Below are 20,050 nucleotides of genomic sequence, written 5' to 3'. Positions count from 1 at the left end.
TTGACTGTTTTACTTACACGTGTACAAAGGCAGCACTGAAAGAGCAGCTTCGAAGTTGGCTGGGTGACCCCCACAGTTCAAAGTCCCTCTCCGCACACCTGTGGGGTAATCTTGTGAGTTTCCCCGGCGCCCTCCGGAACTGGCTATATCCCCTCCAGGTCTACGCCGGCTGGGAGTTTCCATTTTGCACAGAAATCAAGGCGTTCTCGGTGCCCTTAGCACTTAGGGCGCTCCGCCCGCAGCTCTAGGGTGGGCCTCCAGGCGGGTCCCTCATTGGACCGCTCAGACCGGGAAAGGACCAGCACCTCGTAGTGACCCTGTGAAAATGCACCCGGGCTCCGAGTACGCCTTGCCCGATCCCTTGCAGAGCTAAGAGATACATTAATGATCGTTTCGGGTTAGTTAAAACCCACGCAAGCACCTCCCTGGCCTCTTAAATCTTCCCAAACTACAGCACAGACTGAAGGGAAGCAGTTTCAGCGACCATAAAAGTCATCTTAAAAGGCAAGTTGGAAAAAAAAAAAAACCCGATACGCACTAGTTAGCAAGTCCGTGGTTAGGGGGGCGGTGGCACCAGGGCCGGATCTGTGGGCTCTGCACGCTGGCTGGGGCTGTCCCGTCGGTCCCCAAGTCCCCCGCGCCCACCTGGCAGCCTCCGGGGCCCCCCAGTCTGACGCCAGCGATCACACCCCACAGCTCTGTCCAATTAGGAAAATGACCGCGAGGAAACGGAGAAGGGTGGGCGACGAGGAAGGGGAACCGAGACCGACCAAGGAGGGCCGTGGGGACCCGGCCGGACGGCGAGCGCCTTCAACAGGTCCCCGGCCCCGGGCTGGGGGGGCGCGCGGCGGCCCCGGGGGGGCGCCCCCCGACAGCCAGGCGGCGCGCCCGGCCCTCCCCCACCCCGGACGGCGGGGACGCGCAGCCACCCCACCCGCCCGGAGAATAAAGTTTGTGGGCAGCGGCGGGGCGGGGCGGCGCGGCGAGGGGGTGAAACTTTGAGTCCGGGCGGGCGGCGGGGGGAGCGCACCGGGCGCCGGGACACCCACGTGCGGGCCCGCGAGCCGCCGCCGCCGCCTCCGGGCCTCCCGCCCCGCCGCCGCCGCGCTTTCCTTTCATTTTTGCTTCTCTCTCTCTCTCTCCCCTCCCTTTCTCTCTCTTCCTCTCTCTCATTCGCGCGCTCTCCTCGCTCTCGCCCGCTTTCGCTTGCACGCTCCCTCCTTCCCTTCCCCCTCTACACCCCCCTCCCTCCCTCCAGACGCCATCTCTCCCTCTTTCCCCGGCTCTCCCTCTCTCCCTCCAGCTCTCCGGCATGAGGGAATGTGGAAGTGAAAGGAAAAGACGACATGTTTGCAGCGCGGCGAGGGCCTGCGCGCCGCCGTCCCCGGGGAGAGGCGGGGGGCGGGTCGGCCGCGGCCGCAGCGACCCACCCCCGCGCCCCCCGCGCCCCCGCCGGCGCGCCGCCCGGGGCTGCGGGGCCGGGGGCCGGGGGCCGCGCGGGACACTCACCCTGGGTCCGGGCGCGGCTCCTGCGCTGGGGCCCGTGGCGGGCCGGGGCCGGGGGGGGCTCCTGGCTGCCCACCGCCCGGGCTGCTGCTGCGCGCCCGCCGCCCGCCTCCACGCGCGCCCGCCGCCTGCTCCTGCCGCCCTCCCTCCGGCTCCTCTCTTTCTCTCTCTCTCCCTCTCCTCTCTCTCTCTCTCTCTCGCTCGCTCGCTCTCTCTCCCTCCCTGGAAGAAGGGAATGAGGCAGGGCTGACGTGAAGGGATGCAAAACAGCTCCTCCTAACCCAGCTCGCGGAGGAAGAGAAAGACAGAAAAGCAGCCCTTTTATCTCTCTTTTGTTTTCTCACTTCCTTCCACCCCCCCCCCAACACCCCCCTCTTGTCAGCCCAAGTTTTCTTTTCTCTTTCTACCGCAGAGAGGATTTTTCTTCCTTTCTTTCTCTTTCTTTCGGTTCAACTCTCCCACTCAAATTGAAAGCCTGGAGGGGTTTCTCTCTTTCTTTTTTTCCCTTCCCTCTTTTCTTCCTTCTTCCTCCTTTCTTATTTCTCTAAAAGGGTTTTGTTTGCTGTGGGAGTTTCGTTTGAGAATCAAGTCACGCCTTTTTTCCTCCTTTTCTTTCTCTCTCTTTTTTTTTCTCCTCAGCAGAAAAGGGGAACAAAGATTAACTGAAGCGGGGGAGAGGGGGAGCATAAGAACCTCTCATGGAAATGGGGGGCCCGGTTCTGCCTGGCACAAAGGGGGCCAGGGGACGCCCCCCCCCCCCCCCGCCCCCGTGGGAAGCATGGGACGTTCTCCCGAGAGGAGAGTCGGTGGGGGTTGGGGGGACGCAGCCGCGGGTGCTGATTGCCGGTTCCTTCCGAAGTGCGGGCGGGGGCCGCCAAGCCCGCCCCTCCCCAGCCAGAGGTGGAAGGTTGGGTGTGTTCTTCACTTATATATTTTTAAAGTAGGCAGATGGGCTTGGAACAAACATCCCCGCAGAGCAATGAACTGTAAAAAGCCTTTGAACAGCTGTTTGCAGAGCCCTGGACGTCCAGACTCGAGGGAGCGGGGCGTATTGCGAGCGCCTGGGTCGGGGTGGGGAAGGGGATCGGAGGAGCCGCTGGGATCCGGCCCCCGCAGCCTCGCCCGTCGCAGAAGGGCGCGCTGCTGGGGGGCGCCGAGGCGTGGCCGTTGGTCTTGCGGGGGTCGGGCCCCCAGCTCCTCCCTGCAGGGCCGCGGGCCTTGGCGCAGCTTTGCTTTCCCCCGGCTCCCGACCGGCCTCTAACGTCCAGCCGCTTCTCCACTCCGAGCCCTTGGACCGAACGCGGCAGAGACCCCACGAAGGGTCAATTATTCATGGGGCGCCTGGGCGTGTTCTCAAGAACCTGCTCTGCCTTCTTCTCCAGTGGGGAGAAGGGAGGGGAAAAGTTCCCAGAGCAAACTTGGGCCACATGTCTCTTTTGCCCAACTAAGTATTGAGCACCTGCTGGATGCCTGGCCTTTGGACTGGGGGCTGCTGCCAGGGACTGGGGAGAAGCGTGAGTCTCCATGGGCCCCCGACGTTTCCGCAGGAAACAATGCTAGAGGAGGCTGCGGCTCCCGACCAGGTCACCGGGAGGAAGGAGAGCCTGGATCCTCTCCCCTCCCTCCGCTCTTCCTTCCCCTTCTCTTCCTTCCTCCCGGCTGCGTCTCCTTGGCTCCACCCCTTCTCCTCATCAATTCCTCCCACACTTCCCTGCTCTCCCTGGCTTTTCACTGGAGGGTCCCTTCTCCCAGCGAGGAGCAGATGCTGAGCCCCATTGTCTCCCCCCCCCCCCCGCCCCCCACTCACACACAGGACCTGCCACTCTGCACCCCTCCCCCCAGCCCGCAGGCCTGGGCCTTTAGACACTGGAGCCCCAAGGCCACTGCCCCTCACCCCACCCTAAACCAGCTCCCGGTGCTGTGAGCAATGACTCCAGTCACTCAGAACATGATTTGTTTCTGACTGGGAGTGAGAAAACAGTAGCCTGGGACTTGCTTTAGCAAGGAGGACTCCGTGGTTTTTAATATCACGGCAACTGAGCCCTGGATGACCCCAGTGCATCCATCCCCCATCCATACTGCCCTCTTAACGGGGTGTCCAGAGAGCCACATTTCTGTCATTTTAGAGTCTGCTTAGTGCACCTAAATTATTTCCTCCAAATAAAACAAACAGCACTGACCGTGGAGCATTCGGGTAACCCATGCTTACTGAATACCTGCTCTGTGCCCACTCCATGCTGGGTGCTAAGGACCTAACAGCCATCAGTGCCTGTGGTCGTCACTCAGGCTTTAGACTGGCAGGGGAAGAAACAAGAAGACAGGCAACCACAGGGCCTCATGTTACACGTAAGGATGAACCAAGGGAGCATCTAGAAAAGGGGTGCTTGGACTGAGACAGTCAGGGATGACTCCTGGAGGAAGTTGTGTCTAGATGTCTAGGTAAATTCGTGTGATAGCACAGCCTGTCTGAAGGTGCCAAGGCAAGAGAGCGCATTCTTCTGGATTCTTGGAGTCTCCAGCAGTGGAGAGTACAGTGGCGGAGCAGGGACACACAGGTGTCCGAGCACCAGTTGGGGAGGGGCAGGATAGCAGGGAGATTTTAAAATTTTCGCCTCTCCCACTTGCTCACATCATGAACTTGGGTGGTTAATAGCCTTAGTTTCCATCTTTATAAGCTGAGGGTAAGAAGACCTATGGGCTTCCCTGGTGGCTCCATCAGAAAGAATCCTGCAATGCAGGGGACTGCTTGGGTCTATCTGGGTTCGATCCCTGGGTTGGGAAGATCCCCTGGAGAAGGAAATGGCAACCCACTCCAATATTCTTGCATGGGAAATCCCATGGAACAAAGGAGGCTGGTGGGCTTCAGTCCGTGGGGTCTGAGAAGTTGAACACAACTGAGCAACTAAACCACCGAGAAGACCTATGGGCCGCAGAAGTGGTGTTTTATGTTTAAGGGTCCAGGTTGACTTGCTGCATATTCCTGGGCCAATTGACCTCTCTGAATATAAGTTTTCTCATCTGTGAAATGGGGTAAAAACAACTGACTCACAGGGTTTCTGTGAGGCTTAAAAAAGCCTGTGCCCAGCTCAGCATCTGGGACATAAGCTCCAATGCCTGATAGCTTTTATTCATTGTCATTATGTGTTAGGGAGTGACTGGAGGTGCTCTTACCAACTGAAAATGAGATTTATGTTAAGGGTTGAAACTTGAGTGAGTCACCATACCTGAATTGTGATGAACTGGCTGTGGAGAGAGCATTCCTTCAGAGATGCCCTGTGTCCTCATGGGTGGCTGGGACTGGGGATCACCTACATCCAACCAGGATGGCCAGGGTGTCATCTCAGGAATGAGACCAGAATGTGACAACTGTGGTTACCAAGGCCTGGCCTGATGGGTGGAGATGTCGCCTGCCCGAAGAGCAAATAGGAACAGAGGAGAGTGGGCCTTGTAAAATCCCGGAGGACCCCTAGGAGTAGGTGCCTGGCTGTTTGCTCAGTGGAGAAAAGTAGACGCAGAAGTTCACACTGGGGAGAAGAGACGGGGAGAGAGTGACTTTTGACTCCTCTAGAGCCCACATTACATCTCTTGAAACCTCTTAGTCCTTTGCTTGGGTTCCTCATTCTCCAGGCAACCTGCAAATGAACTTGGCATCAGCAACCTGCCCCCTGGATCCAGGCAGACACCAGGGTTCCAGTTCCTGCATCATAAACCTTTTGCACTTCTACTATTTCTTTATGACACAAGTTCATTGTGAGAGAATTTCATAACCAGCTAAGCAAATCTGAAAAAGAACTCCTGTAGAGACATTACAGTTTGGTATATAACCTTGGACATTCTATAGGCACACATCTGCACATAAATGCGTAGTAATAAAACTATGCAAAGTAAATATTGTTAACCAGATGAATGACTATACATGTAAATATATTATTTTAAGAAAATTAACAAAATGACATAATGTTATTCCTACCGAATAGCAGCCACTTTTACTTGATAATATGTCACAGATATCTTCCCCTGTCTGTAAACATCCATTGTCATTCTTAACAAATGGTATTTTCCCATAGCATGTGTTTATATTACTTGTTTAAAAACAAATCACTGGACTTGCAGGATATTCCCAATTTTCTGCTTTTATGGACCTGCTGTGATAAATATACTGTACAGTCACCTTTGTGCCAGATAAATGTCATATTCTGGTCACCATTTTACAGCTGAGGAGACCGAGGCACAGAAAAGTTTAAAAGCTTTCCAAGAAAAAAAGCTTTCCAAGGTCACAGCTATGGAGTGACTGAGCGAGAATTTGCAGCCAGTTTCTAGGTGGGAGTTCCTTTCAACATCTCTCTTTTCTTCTTTTCTTTCCCATATCCCCTCCTCATGGGTGTGTGTATGCGCGTATTAGTCTCTCAGTCATGCCTGACTCTGTGACCCCATGGACTAGCCCACCAGGCTCCTCTGTCCATGGGATTCTCCAGGATTCTCTGGAGTGGGTAGCCATTCCCTTCTCCAGGGTATCTTCCCGACCCAGGGATGAAACCAGCGTCTCCTGTGTTGCAGGCAGATTCTTTACCATCTGAGCCACCAGGGAAGCCCATCCGCTCCTCATACTTCCCCGTTTTCTCTCCCAGATCACCTCCCTGCAAGAACCTGTCTGGGCAGTGACCCACTTCCTTCTCTGCCACCTGAGTAGCTTCGGTAATGGCCATCTCCTGGGATTGTGGGCAGGCATGAAAGCAGGTGATGTATGACCCGTGATGCGTGATACTTCATTTGGCAAACGGTGAAGCCTGTGTGAATGACCGTGAGGAAGTACTCACAATGGCCTACGCTCACAGACACCACCACCTTTAGCCAAGTCCCCCGATCCTCTTAAACCCAGGAAGGAAGCCTTCAGATTCACTCACATGAGAGAGAAAGAAATCAGCTGTTCCGATGCAGAAGCAGTAAAGGAAGCCTCCCCTGGGCTTTTCAGGAGCCCCATGGCTGGAATGGGAGGGAATATTTGTTAGTATAAGGTTTATTAATGGGAGGATGCAGTCATGTCACAGACCTTCAAGAATGTTCATACCCATCTCTGAAATCTCTGAAAATCTGAAGAATCTAATAAACCAAATAAAGGGATGAAACACAGCTCTTCAGTGTTCCAATTGACGTATTCACCAGAGTAACTGCTGGGAGATCAGCAGATGATTATTAAAATTTGTTGCTTTCATTGGCAGAACCAAACAAACATTAAAAATTTATATCAAGGACTTCCCTGGTGGTCCAGTGGCTAAGGCTTTGTGCTCCTAATACAGGGGGCCTGGATTCCATCCCTGTTCATGGAAGTAGATGCCACATGCCGCGACTAAAAGGTCCTGCGTGCCACCGCCACTAAGACCCGTGCAGCCAGATAAAGAAATATTTTCATAAATACTATATATCTTTTTGCCTTTTCATACTGTTCATGGGGTTCTCAAGCAAGAATGCTGAAGTGGTTTGCTATTCTCTTCTCCAGTGGACCACTTTTTGTCAGAACTCTCCACCATGACCAGTCCCTTGGACCGCAAGGAGATCAAAGCTGTCAGTCCTAAAGGAAATCAACCTTGAATATTCATTGGAAGGACTGATGCTGAAACTGAAGGTCCAATACTTTGGCCACCTGATTTGAAGAGCTGACTCATTGGAAAAGACCCTGATGCTGGGAAAGACTGAAAGGCAGGAAGAAAAGGGGATGACAGAGGATGAGATGGTTGGATGACATCACTGACTCAATGGACATGAGTTTGAGTCAGCTCTGGGAAATGGTAAAGAACAGGGAAGCCTGGTGTGCTACAGCTCATGGGATCACAAAGAGTTGGTCACAACTGAGCAACTGAACGATATAATATATATGTGTATATACATACATATATATATATATATATTTCAGTGACTTTGCAATGTCTAATATAAGGTTTTGAGAATCAGACCTCCCCACTGGATGGATTCCAGTCAATAGAAGATGCAGGACCCTGAGGATGGAAGGAACTTCAAGGGGTTTCAGAGAGCAGAGGCAAACCTTGAACTCCTGAAAGGATGGGATGTAGGAGGTGGCAGGAGGACCAGAGCTGGAGAGTCACTGAGAACTAAGTCAGGGACCAGAGTCCTACAGAAGTTGTATTGGGCAGCAGCTCAAAATTCTCAGAAGTGTAGTGGCAATTTAGGGAGACTCAAGGGGGGCCTCCCTGGTAGCTCAGCTGGTAAAGAATCCTCACGCAGGAGAGGAGGTTCAATGCAAGAGACCCTGGTTCAGTTCCTGGGTCAGGAAGATCCCATGGAGCAGGGATAGGCTATACCCACTCCAGTATTCTGGCCTGGAGAATTCCATGGACTGTATAGTTCATGGGGTCTCAAAGAATCGGACACGGCTAAATGACTTTCAGGGTTTGTAGGAAAAACCCAAAGAAAGCAAGTCTTTGTAGCTGGATAGATGGGGTGAGCATCTGACCTTTGTGCATCATTTTTCAGGGAATGACGATAGGGTGAAACTTCCATCCCCCTTACGACCAAGAGTGCATAGTTGTGTGGCTTTATTCCCATCATTGTTTGGACCAGTAAATTAACTGGCCTTATTTGCATAAATATAAGACTAAAAATAAGCTAAAAGAAACATGGGCCACCTACCATAAACAGGAAACTGCTAGCTTCACCAAACAGTTAAAAATACATAAATACATAAAGACCACAATGATGACATGTATTCCTATAAGAAGGCTGATGGATCAAAGCCTGGAAAATAATTTGATATTGTAAGTCAAGAGAAGTTGAAAAAGTTTGTGTCTTTTGATTAATAACTTTAGTTCTAGAAATCTATTGGAGGGGGAATCATCAGTGTGGACAAAGATGTGAGTTAAGGATGTTTATCAAAATGTTATTTATGTTGGCAAAAATTACAGCCAATAAAAAGGAAAAGAACAGAAGGAAGAAAGGAAATAACCCAAGTATTCAACAGTGAGGAAATGTTTAAAGAAGTTACGGCATGCATGTTTGATGTAACTGCATTGCTATTAAAAGCCATGTTTTTGAAGAATATTTAATGACCTGAAAAATGTTTCTGATGTAGTGCGTGAGATACAAAATTGCATATGCAATTGTAGTCTTGCCAAGTTTTGTATATACATATATATTGAATATTTATCCTGAAAAGTACATATAAAAACTTGGAAGGAAATACAGACAAGTTTAAAAGTTACTTGTAGAACTTCCCTGGTAGTCTAGTGGTTAAAACTTCCGTTGCAGGGAGCATGGGTTTGATCCGTGGTTGGGGAACTAAGATTCTGCATGCCACACAGTGTGGCCAAAATTTTTAAAAATAAGTAAAAATTAATAAAAAGTTATATGTGTTTGTTGGAATATTAGATAATTTTTTATTGTCTTCTTTGTCTCAAAGTATTTGTCAAATTTCTATAATGATTATATTATTGTAAACAATAACCTGTATATTTAGAGAGCAAGACCTGGGTTTTTCATTTATTCTACAGTCAATAGTGAAAAGACCCAGGCCAGGGCTTCGAGGACCTTCCAGTTTGCAGGAGAAACAGCCAAGCAAACAGGGACAGGAAGTTACGCTACAGAATGCAATTATTCCTCCTCCCCTGGAAACTTTTGAAGACCTAGGAGGAAAGAGGAACCAAGCATTTTGGTTGCTGATGATTTGGGCTCTGGGTTGAATAGACTATCTATTGTGAAAGTGTATTGTGCAAAAAGAGAATGGGGCTTTTTGTGAAGGGAGATAAAGAGAGTGTGGGGTGGGGACTGGGAGGGTGGGGGAGGAGGAGGCAGGCCTGGAAGTGGGGTGAGTGGACTGTGAGCAGAGCGGTCCTGAAGGTCCCCGAAAGTCATCCTCCCCACCCTTCACCTGGGTCCCAGTGTCCAGGCTAGCAGATTACCTGGCTTTGCATTCTTAACAGGGCCTCAGTCAATGCTCTGTCAGTGTTTATCGTCCATAAGAACAGATGAATGAATGAGCATGTAACATCAGGGATCACCCTCATGAATTTCCTTTAAGGCATTAATTAAACATGTTGTCTGAAGAAGAAAGACTCCATTGTGAAACCACAATGATGAGCGAGGCAGGAGGGGAATTGAACGTCTCCTCTCCACCGAGGCAGCAAGGTATGTTTGTGCGTGAGCGTGCATGTGTGTCTGCAGGTCTGCTTTAGCATCAGGAGGGACCTGGGTTCAAGTTTGAATGTGGCATTAAGTGGAGTCTGAGGAGCTCTTGGTTATGGCGACTTGCAAGCTGTATGACCTTGTTGTTCAGTCGCTGAGTCAGATCCGACTCTTTGCGACCCCGTGGACTGCAGCACGCCAGGCTTCCCTGTCTGACCTTGGCCAGACTCAGTTTCTAAATGCTTCACTATTATACCTAGAAAATGGGGCTTAGGACAACCCATTCTTGGAGACCAAATAAGATAGTGCAGATAGGATAATGCTGTGTAGACAGCAAACACTTTGCAAACAGATCGAGCTATTAATGCCAAAATTATTACTTGTAAACCCCGAGGCATCGCCATTTGGCAGGAGTCGGAGAAGGGTCCTTAGGCTGATGGCTTGGCTGATGGCTTTGTTGTGTTCTTTCTTCATACAGGAACTCTTTTTCGGTCCTTTATTTTGGTCCTTTTGCCTGTATTCTTCACTTCATAACAAATATTTATTAAGAACCCACAACGTGCTGGCTGTCCTTACAGGTCTTACAGGGTAACAAGGGTGGCAGATGTGACTAGCGATGACTTCTACACGAATAGAGGAGGGGTGCCCAGCTCTTCTCTTTGAGAAAAAAGGTGATGTTTAAACTGAGTCTTGAAAGTGGGAAGCTGCTCAGCATAGCGAGGGGGACAGGACTGTGAACAAGGAACAGACTTTAGGAAGTTACTTAACCTCCCCAGGGCACCATTTCCTGCTCTGAAGAATCCTGCTTGGCCTCAGAATGAGACAATACATTCAAAGCACCCAGCACAGTGCCTGGCCTTTAGTGGGTACTGGAAAAAGCCAGTCCTTTGTCTCCTCTGTATCAAAATCACTTCCTCTTTGAAGCTTACTTCCTGTTCACATTTTGTTCTTTTCCCCAGTTCCTGAAGATATACTGACTTTGGCTTGGGCTGTAAGTTACTCAGCCTGTTTCCCAGGATCCAGAAAATAACTTTAAAAGTGGATCACAGTTTCCTCCACAAAGAAAAGCCCAATGAATTCAAAATACAAATGTCATGTGGATCATATTCTTTGTTCACAATATGCTAACACTAGAAATTATTGTTAGAAATTGACTATTTAAAATTCTCCCAAATAAGCTTTTGGATAAAGGAGAAAATCAGGAATGAAGTGGAGTTTGTGTGTGTGAGCTTCACTGCCTTTATTTATTTATTTTTTTGCATGAATACAGTTTTCTTTGGGGGGCGGTGTGTGTGTGTGTGTGTGTGTGTCTAACTTTGTTTTTTTGAAGTATAGTTGAGTTACAATATGGTGTTAGTTCCAGGTATACCACACAATGATTCAGTTATATATACTAGGAGTTGTGTTAATTTAGAAAGAAAAATAAAGAGTCACACCTAGGAAAACCAACAGCATGTACACAAAGCTTTACTCAAAATTTTATTTAGTTTTTAAAGTGATTTTACTATTAAATCCAGAGAAATTTAAACAAGCAAAATGCTCATTAAATACTTTAGAAATACATGAAAACAAAACCCCAAATAAAGATGAGGAAGGAAGAGATCAGAAAAGAAACAGAAAAAAATTAAAAAATAGAAAAACAGTACATAACACATACATCCTTGAGTTGATTCTTTATGTAAAAAACAAGATCTAAATAATACAATGGACAAATATGATGAAGGGAAAAAAACAGAAATAAAACTTAGGGTGAAATGGTAGAAATGACAAAATAGACTTAAAAATATAAAAGAATATGTGAGATTGTAGACAAATTTGAATACTTCTGAGATAATTTTCTGTGGGAAAAAATAGAGAAGTTTCTCTGACAGAAGCAGAAGCAGAAGCAGAAAATTTAAGCCACCTCCTTCAGCTTCTGTTCAAAATCAGCGGACAGAGCGTCTGCCCCTGACCAGCTTTTGGAAACTGCACTTTTTCTCGGCAGCATTTCTCACCATCTGATATGACATATGCCTAATTGCTTACTTGTTTCCCTTCTTCTCTCCCCACTAGAACACCAGCTTCCTAAGAAGAGAGGACTTTAGTGTTTTTAATTAAACTTTTAATTTCGAGATAATCGTGATTTTTTTTTTTTTTAAAGTAAGCATTATATTTTGAGATGCTTGTACGAAAACTATCTGGGAATTCCCTGGCAGGCTAGTGGTTAGCACTCAGCGCTTTCACTGGCGGGGCTGGAGTTCAATTCCTGGTGGAGGAACGAAGATCCCACAAGCCAAGAGGAGCTGTCAAAAGAAAAAAAAAGAAAGCTATTTTATTTGCTGCTGTATCCCTATGCACAAACCTGGGCCTGAAGCATATCAGGCACTTGAAATAAATACTAGTTTAACGAATAAACAAGTTGAGGAGGAATTTAAGACAGATATCAAGAATGCTGTGCCCCAAAGTTGTGAGTTCAAATGGTTTTACTGGGGAAGAGGGTTTATCTTCTAAAGTTTTGAAGCATGGGATATATAAACTAATCCAGAATATAGCATTTTCTCTATGAAGAAATCTATAATTTTTTTTCCTAAGGTTAAAAGAAAAGATGACTAGGGAGAGACATTCTTTATGCCTAGTGCAAAGGCTAAATGATGTAAAGATGGAAAGGTCAATTTAATTTACAGGCTTAATGAAAATCCAAATGTGATTTTAACTTTTCAAAAAAAAGGAAAAGATTATAAAATTCATTAACTCATTTAGCAGAATAAAGAGGTAGAATTTCAACGAAAGTTTTGTAAAATGAGAGTGAGGATGAGGGAATAGAAGTAGCCACAAAACATATTATGAATTTGTGATATTTAAAATTGTGTGGTATGAGGACAAAAATTTGTAGTTGTCTTAGTAGTTTAAAATAGGACTTTTAGAATGAGACAATGATACACATGTAATGTGTAATAAAGTACCATCGTCAGGAAAAGAAAGGGTAATTTAGAAAATTATTTTGGGCTAACTGGCTGGCAATTTGGGGAAAAAAATGTATCCTCATCTCACATAATACAACAAATATATTTTATTTGGACATAATAATAGCAATAATAATAAAGACCAAATGTAAAAATGTTGTGAGGAAAAGAAAATAGACAGTTTCAAACACCTGGAGAAGAAATGACTCCCTAAGCTTAGAACCAAAGGGAGAAATCAAGGAAAAAGAGAACATTTTTGGTTGTATAAATAAGTCAAACTTTACATGGTAAGAAAACAAAAATTATCTCTAAATGATATGTTGGAGGTTTTTTGTTTGTTTTTGAAAAATACGTATTTATTTATCTGTGTCAGTCCCAGTTGCAGCATGCAGGATCTTCCTTATGTCATGCGAAATCCTCCTTGTGGCAAAGGGACTCTAGTTGTAGTTGTGGCTTGGTTGCTCTGAGGCATCTGGGATCTTAGTTTCCTGGTCAGGGATCGAACCAGACACTGTCCCTTGCATCGGAAGGCAGATTCTTAACCAGTGGACCACCAGGGAAGTCCCTCTAAGATGTATTGTTAAGCAAAGAAGGCAAGTTGCAGTTAGTATGATGTTCACATAAAGAAGAAAAATGTACACAAAACAAAACTATGTATTTTTGTAAATGTATGAAGTGTGTAAATACCTAGAAGGTGGTCAGGATGGATATACACAAACTGATAGCATTTGGAGTGGGCTAGCAGTGGCCACAGGACTGGAAAATGTCAGTTTTCATTCCAATCCCAAAGAAGCTAAGCTAAACTAAGCTAAGTAGCTTCAGTCGTGTCCGACTCTGTGCGACCCCATAGACGGCAGCCCACCAGGCTCCATCGTCCCTGGGATTCTCCAGGCAAGAATACTGGAATGGGTTGCCATTTCCTTCTCCAGTGCATAAAAGAGAAAAGTGAAAGTGAAGTCACTCAGTCGTGTCCGACTCTTCTCGACCCCATGGACTGCAGCCTACCAGGCTCCTCTGTCCATGGGATTTTCCAGGCAAGAGTACTGGAGTGGGGTGCCATTGCCTTCTCCAATCCCAAAGAAAGGCAATGCCAAACAATACTCAAACTACCGCACAATTGCACTCATCTAACATGCTAGTAAAGTAATGCTCAAAATTCTCCAAGCCAGGCTTCAGCAATACATGAACCGTGAACTTCCAGATGTTCAAGCTGGTTTTAGAAAAGGCAGAGGAACCAGAGATCAAATTGCCAATATCGCTGGATCATCTAAAAAGCAAGAGAGTTCCAGAAAAACATCTATTTCTGCTTTATTGACTATGCCAAAGCCTTTGACTGTGTGGATCACAATAAACTGTGGAAAATTCTGAATGAGATGGGAATACCAGACCACCTCACCTGCCTCTTGAGAAACCTATATGCAGGTCAGGAAGCAACAGTTAGTACTGGACATGGAACAACAGACTGGTTCCAAATAGGAAAAGGAGTACGTCAAGGCTGTATATTGTCACCTTGCATATTTAACTTATATGCAGAGTACACCATGAGAAACGCTGGGCTGGAAGAAGCACAAGCTGGAATCAAGACTGCAGGGAGAAATATCAATAACCTCAGATATGCAGATGACACCACCTTTATGGCAGAAAGTGAAGAGGAACTCAAAAGCCTCTTGATGAAAATGAAAGAGGAGAGTGAAAAAGTTGGCTTAAAGCTCAACGTTCAGAAAACGAAGATCATGGCATCTGGTCCCATCACTTCATGGCAAATAGATGGGGAAACAGTGGAAACAGTGTCAGACTTTATTTTGGGAGGCTCCAAAATCACTGCAGATGGCGATTGCAGCCATGAAATTAAAAGACGCTTACTCCTTGGAAGGAAAGTTATGACCAACCTAGATAGAATATTAAAAAGCAGACATTGCTTTGCCAACAAAGGTCCGTCTAGTCAAGGCTATGGTTTTTCCTGTGGTCATGTATGGATGTGAGAGTTGGACTGTGAAGAAAGCTGAGCGCCGAAGAATGGATGCTTTTGAACTGTGGTATTGGAGAAGACTCTTGAGAGTCCCTTGGACTGCAAGGAGATCCAACCAGTCCATTCTAAAGGAGATCAGTCCTGGGTGTTCATTGGAAGGACTGATGCTGAGCTGAAACTCCAATACTTTGGCCACCTGATGCGAAGAGTTGACTCACTGGAAAAGACTCTGATGCTGGGAGGGATTGAGGGCAGGAGGAGAAGGGGACGACAGAGGATGAAATGGCTAGATAGCATCACCGACTGGATGGACGTGAGTTTGGGTGAACTCCGGAAGTTGGTGATAGACAGGGAGGCTTGGTGTGCTGCGATTCATGGGGTGGCAAAGAGTCGGACACGACTAAGCGACTGAACTGAACTGAACGGAACTGAACGGGACATTTGATTTATTTGAACTGTAAGGGTTTTAATATCATACAATAAGAGCACACACACTTTGTTGTTTTTCTGTTGCTAAGCCATGTCTGACTCTTAGCGACCCCAGGGACTGCAGCATGCCAGGCTTCCCTGTCCTTCAGCATCTCCCTGAGTTTGCAGTAACTCATGTCCATTGAGTTGGTGCTACCATCCAACTGTCTCATCCTCTCTCGCCCCTTCTCCTCCTCATACTCATAAATCACTTGTATAGTTTTAAAAGAAAAAGTGATGACAAAACTAAAAAGACAGTGTTGAATATGTTTAATACCTTAAAAATCACATTAAAATGTTTTTATGTAAATGATTTTTTAAACTAAAGTCCCAATAGACAAATCATTAAAAGTTACATGAGTCAGGTCACTGAACAGAAAATACCAGAAACAAAACTAGAATGTTTGCACTCATGTCATTTAAATAAATCCAGAGTGAAAGCTGGCACTGAAGATTAGGATTCCAGCTTCTCTTCTGGACCAGGGACCTGCTCAGTCTTGGGAAATAGGCAGCTTAGGGGAATCTGCAGCAGCGGGGGGAATGGGAGACCCAACTTAAATTCTCTCAACTGGACATTTTGTTGGTGTTGGATGCTAACCCTTTCCTCTGGGGTGGGTCGTCCTATTTTACCTCCTTGCCTTTTCTGCAAGAGAGTGCGACTCGGAGAAAGGAAGCAGAGAACTGGTGGGACGGCCTAGTCTGCAGACAAAACTGGGGATATTTGGTCTAGTGCCCTCATGCAAGTGCCCTTCTTGGGGACTGAGCTCCAGAGCATGGGGAAAGGTTGGCTTTAGGGCTTCCTCAAGCTGAGAAGAAACCATGGAAACAGGTGAGCAGGACTGATGAACACAAAGGGATTTTGAAGCACTTGGGGTAGAGTGGAAACCCTCACTTTTACCCGTTGGGACCGTCTCTTTTGCTGTTTAGATCCTCAGCGTTGGTTCCACTCTTGAGCCACACAAGTCTACACTGTCTGAGCTGCTTGTGTACCTGCCCACGTGACCTCTTTTGCCGCATCGGTACAACCTGGGTTTCTCCTTGGAAGAAAAGCTATGACAAACCTAGGCAGCATATTAAAAAGCAGAGACATTACTTTGCCAACAAAGGTCCATCTAGTCAAAGCTGTGGTTTTTCAGTAGTCATGTATGGATGTGAGAGCTGGAGCATAAAGAAGGCTGAGCACTGAAGAAGTGATGCTTTTGAACTATGGTGCCGGAGAAGACTCTTGAGAGTCCCTTGGACTGCAAGGAGATCAAACCAGTCAATCCTAAAGGAAATCAACCCTCAATATTCATTGAAAAGACTGAAGTTGAAGCTGAAACTACAACACTTTGGCCACCTGATGAGAAGAGCTGACTCATTTGTAAAGACCCTGATGCTGGGAAAGATTGAAGGCAGGAGAAGGGGCAACAGAAGACGAGATGGTTGGATGGCATCACCGACTCAATGGACATGAGTTTGAGCAAATTCCAGGAGAGAGAGAAGGACAGGGAGGCCTGGTGTGCTGAAGTCAGTGGGGTCGCAAAGAGTCGGACGTGACTTAGTGACTGAACAACAACACAACCTGGGTTGAAACCCAGCTCTGCCTGCTACTTGACACTGGGAAAGTAATCGAACCTTCCTGAACTCATTTTTCACGTTTTAAAAAGCATTCTTCATTCATTATTATTATGATTTAACTTACGAGTTATTTGGCTGTGTTATTTTCAGTTTTGGCACATGGGATCCTCCTTGTGGCATGTGGGATACTTTGTTGCAGCTTGTGGGTGTCTCTAGCTGTAGCGTGTGGGCTTAGTTGCCCTGCAGCCTCTGGGATCTTAGTTCCTCAACCAGGGGTCGAATTTGTGTCCCCTGCATTGGAAGGCAGATTCTTAACCACTGGACCACTAAGGAAGTCCCCCACTTTTCTAAATGAAAGGCCAGAACAGAGCTCCGCTCAGGGTGTGGGGAGGATTTAATGAGACCATGAAGCATCAGAATCGGGTCAGGCAGAGTAAAGGACTAGCAAATGATAGGTGGTCCGTTGTTCGCTAAAGGCTTAGCCTCTTACAGCACAACACAGGTCATGGATTTGAACTTGTGCATGTCATAGCTGCTGCCCATCTCTACTTACATGTCCTCTTTACGTGTCACTTGTCCGAAATAGACAAGTCTCCATGCCTAATCTGTCCCACACACTGGGCTCCTGTCAATGGCACTGCATCCGAGGCCAGCCAGAAACCTGGCTTTCATGCTAAGTCGCTTCAGTTGAGTCTGACTCTTTGCAGCCCCATGGACTGCAGTTCACCAGGCTCTTCTGTCCATGGGATTTCCCAGGCAAGAATTCTGGAGTGGGTTTCCATTTCTTCCTCCAGGGGATCTTCCCAACCCAGGGATGGCATCTGCATCTCTTATGTCTCCTTCATTGGCAGGCGGGTTCTTTACCACTAGCGCCACCTGAGAAGCCCAGAAACCTGGCACTACTCTTTAAACCTCAGTACCCCTCGATGCCCAAGACACATGGATTCCACCGTGGAAATACCTTTCAGGGATTCATTACCCTACTCGCACAAGTCTGATTTGGCTGCTAGTATTTCCCTCTCCTGTAACAGTCGTCGTCTTCTTTTTAGTATTTTTATTTATTTACTTATTTGGCTTCACCAGGTCCTAATTGTGGCACACAAGATCTTTTAGTGGCGGGATGTGGGATCCTTAGCCTGGCATGCGAACTCCTAGTTGTAACAGCCTTCTAATTACTCTCTCTGCGTCTACCCTGGACTCCTCAGAGCCATTCTTTAAAAAAACATCCTCTTGATGGCTTATAGCCTTTTAATGGCTTCCCGCTGGCCTTAGGATAAATCAAAATAAATAGTAAAAATTATTGAGCAATCACATTGCTCCCTCACTGTCTGTGGGGATTTGTTTCCACAGTGCAAAATGGCATGGTCTTTGTATATAACCAGTTTCCCTGGTGGGTCAATTGGTAAAGAATTTGCCTGCAAGGTAGGAGACCCAAGTTTGATCCCTGGGTCAGGAAGATCCGCTGGAGAAGGAAATGGCAACCCAATCCAGTATTCTTGCCTGGAGAATCCCACGGACAGAGGAGCCTGGTGGGCCATAGTCCATGGGGTCACAAAGAGTCAGACACGACTGAGAGACTAATATTTTGCATATTAACACAAGCACATCCGCCTCTGTACTTTAAGTCATCTGTAGATTACTTGTAATATCTAAGAAAATGTGAAATCTATGCAAATAGTTATCAATACAATGTAAAAGCTATGTAAATAGTCACTGGCTTGACAAATTTAAGTTTTGTTTTTTGGAACTTTCTGGTTTTTGTTTTTTTTTTTTTCCCAGATATCCAAGGTGGATTGAATCTGGGAATGCGGAACCTGGAGATATGGAAGGCCAACTGTGCTGTGTGCCAGGCACTGTGTTAAATGTTACACTTTATTTATCTCTTTCAACTCTGGAAACCCTGCCAGGTAGATACCTAACAGCATGCTGGGTCACCTTCAACAAGTTAATTTAGTGACTCAGTTTCATTATCTGCTAAGTGGTAATACCTTATCTCTTAGGAATATTGTAAGGATTAAATTAGTTATGTCCTGTAAAGTTCTTGGAAAAAATGCCTGGCTTGTATTAAGTGCTTATTAAATTCAGCTAGGTGTTGGAGAAGATGCCCCATTTGCAGCTATGAAAACAAAAACAGAGAGGTTAAGAAACTCACCAAGGGACTTCCAGGTGGCCCAGTGGCTAAGACTCTGTGCTTCCAATGCAGGGGGCCTGGGTTCGATCCCTAGTCAGGGAACTAGATCCCACATGCTGCAACTAAAGATCCCGCATCCCCCAACAAACACTGAAGATTGTGAGTGCTGTGACCAAGACTCAGTGCAGCCAAATAAATATTAAAAATAAAAGAAAAGATATTCACCCAAGGCCTCACAGAGAGTAAATGACCCCATCAGGATTCATACCCAAGCCTCTTGAGGCCCATCCCTGAGCTGAGTCTTCGAGGAGACTCTTAGGTCATTTCCTGTTACTCACTGTCCTCTTCCAAAGTCCCCCCACCTGCTGTACTCACTGCAGCCCCTAAATGCACCTCAGTTCCCCACCTGTGTCCTTCACATGCTGTCCTGTCTCTTACGGGCCTTTGTCTCCTCCAGGAGGCCCTCCCTGGACACCAGATCAGGTTGTTGCAGGTGTGCATGCTCAGTCACTCAGTCATGTCTGGTGCTTTGTGACCCCATGGACTGCAGCTCACCAGGCTCCTCTGTCCATGGGATTTCCCAGGCAAGGATACCCCCAGCTTCTGCTCCTCCTAAATGTGCAGTGGCTATAGTGGCGACTGCCAGAGCGTGTAGGCAGACCCTCCTCACCTTCAAGGGATGGGGTGTGCTGGCCCAGCGGTGTTTCTTTTCTTCTTCTAGGCTTCCTAGGTGGCTCAATGGTAAAAGAATCTGCTGGCCAGTGCAGGAGATGCAGGACATGTGGGTTTGATCCCTGCGTCAGGAAGATCTCTTGGAGGAGGAAATGTCAACCCACTCCAGTATCCTTGCCTGGGAAATGCCACGGACAGAGGAGCCTGGTGGGCTACAGTCCATGGGGTTGCAAAAAGTCGGACATGATTGAGCATGCACATATTATTGCAGGAAAGATAGTGGGGCCCAAGAGGTTGGTCACATCCCAGTGTCTGGAACGGCTGCCAAGTATAGGTTCTTGGCTTCCCACAGGAAAGAATTTAAGAGAGAGCGACAGAAGAGTGAAAAAAAGTTTATTCAGGGAGAAAACACATTCCATAGACAGAGTGTGGGCCATCTTGGAAGGCAAGAGTGGCAAGAGACCTCTGGGTATGGGGTTGTCAGTGTTTATAGGGGTGGGTTATTTCATAGGCTAATGAATAGGAGCTGAAGCTCCAATACTTTGGCCACCAGATGTGAAGAGCTGACTCATTGGAAAAGACCCTGATGCTGGGAAAGTGAAGGCAAAAGGAGAACGGGGTGGCAGAGGATGAGATGGTTAGATAGTATCATCAACTCGATAGACATGA

General features: G+C 47.0%; 1 protein-coding gene and 1 long non-coding RNA gene across 4 annotated transcripts in view; one reads left to right on the top strand and one right to left on the bottom strand.

Annotated features, from left to right (window-relative positions):
- Positions 1-2,086, bottom strand: part of ZNF710 (zinc finger protein 710) — a 74,071-nt gene extending 71,985 nt beyond the window's left edge. Inside the window, exon 1 of one of the 3 annotated variants that reach the window (XM_061394447.1) lies at positions 1,510-2,086. The gene's annotated coding sequence lies outside the window, so the exon portion shown is untranslated. The other 2 variants (XM_061394450.1, XM_061394449.1) reach the window with 2 other exon arrangements.
- A 6,830-nt stretch (positions 2,087-8,916) lies between these two features.
- On the top strand, positions 8,917-19,549 carry LOC133234198 (uncharacterized). The gene is made up of 2 exons (XR_009732057.1): positions 8,917-9,642; positions 18,358-19,549. It is a non-coding gene; the product is annotated as an uncharacterized LOC133234198 (long non-coding RNA).
- Positions 19,550-20,050: the final 501 nt, after the last annotated feature.

This window comes from Bos javanicus, chromosome 21, assembly GCF_032452875.1.
Source record: "Bos javanicus breed banteng chromosome 21, ARS-OSU_banteng_1.0, whole genome shotgun sequence".
NCBI classification, from domain to species: domain Eukaryota; kingdom Metazoa; phylum Chordata; class Mammalia; order Artiodactyla; family Bovidae; genus Bos; species Bos javanicus.
The sequence above is the reverse complement of the archived record's forward strand: the minus strand, read 5'-3'. Positions and strand labels throughout refer to the sequence as shown.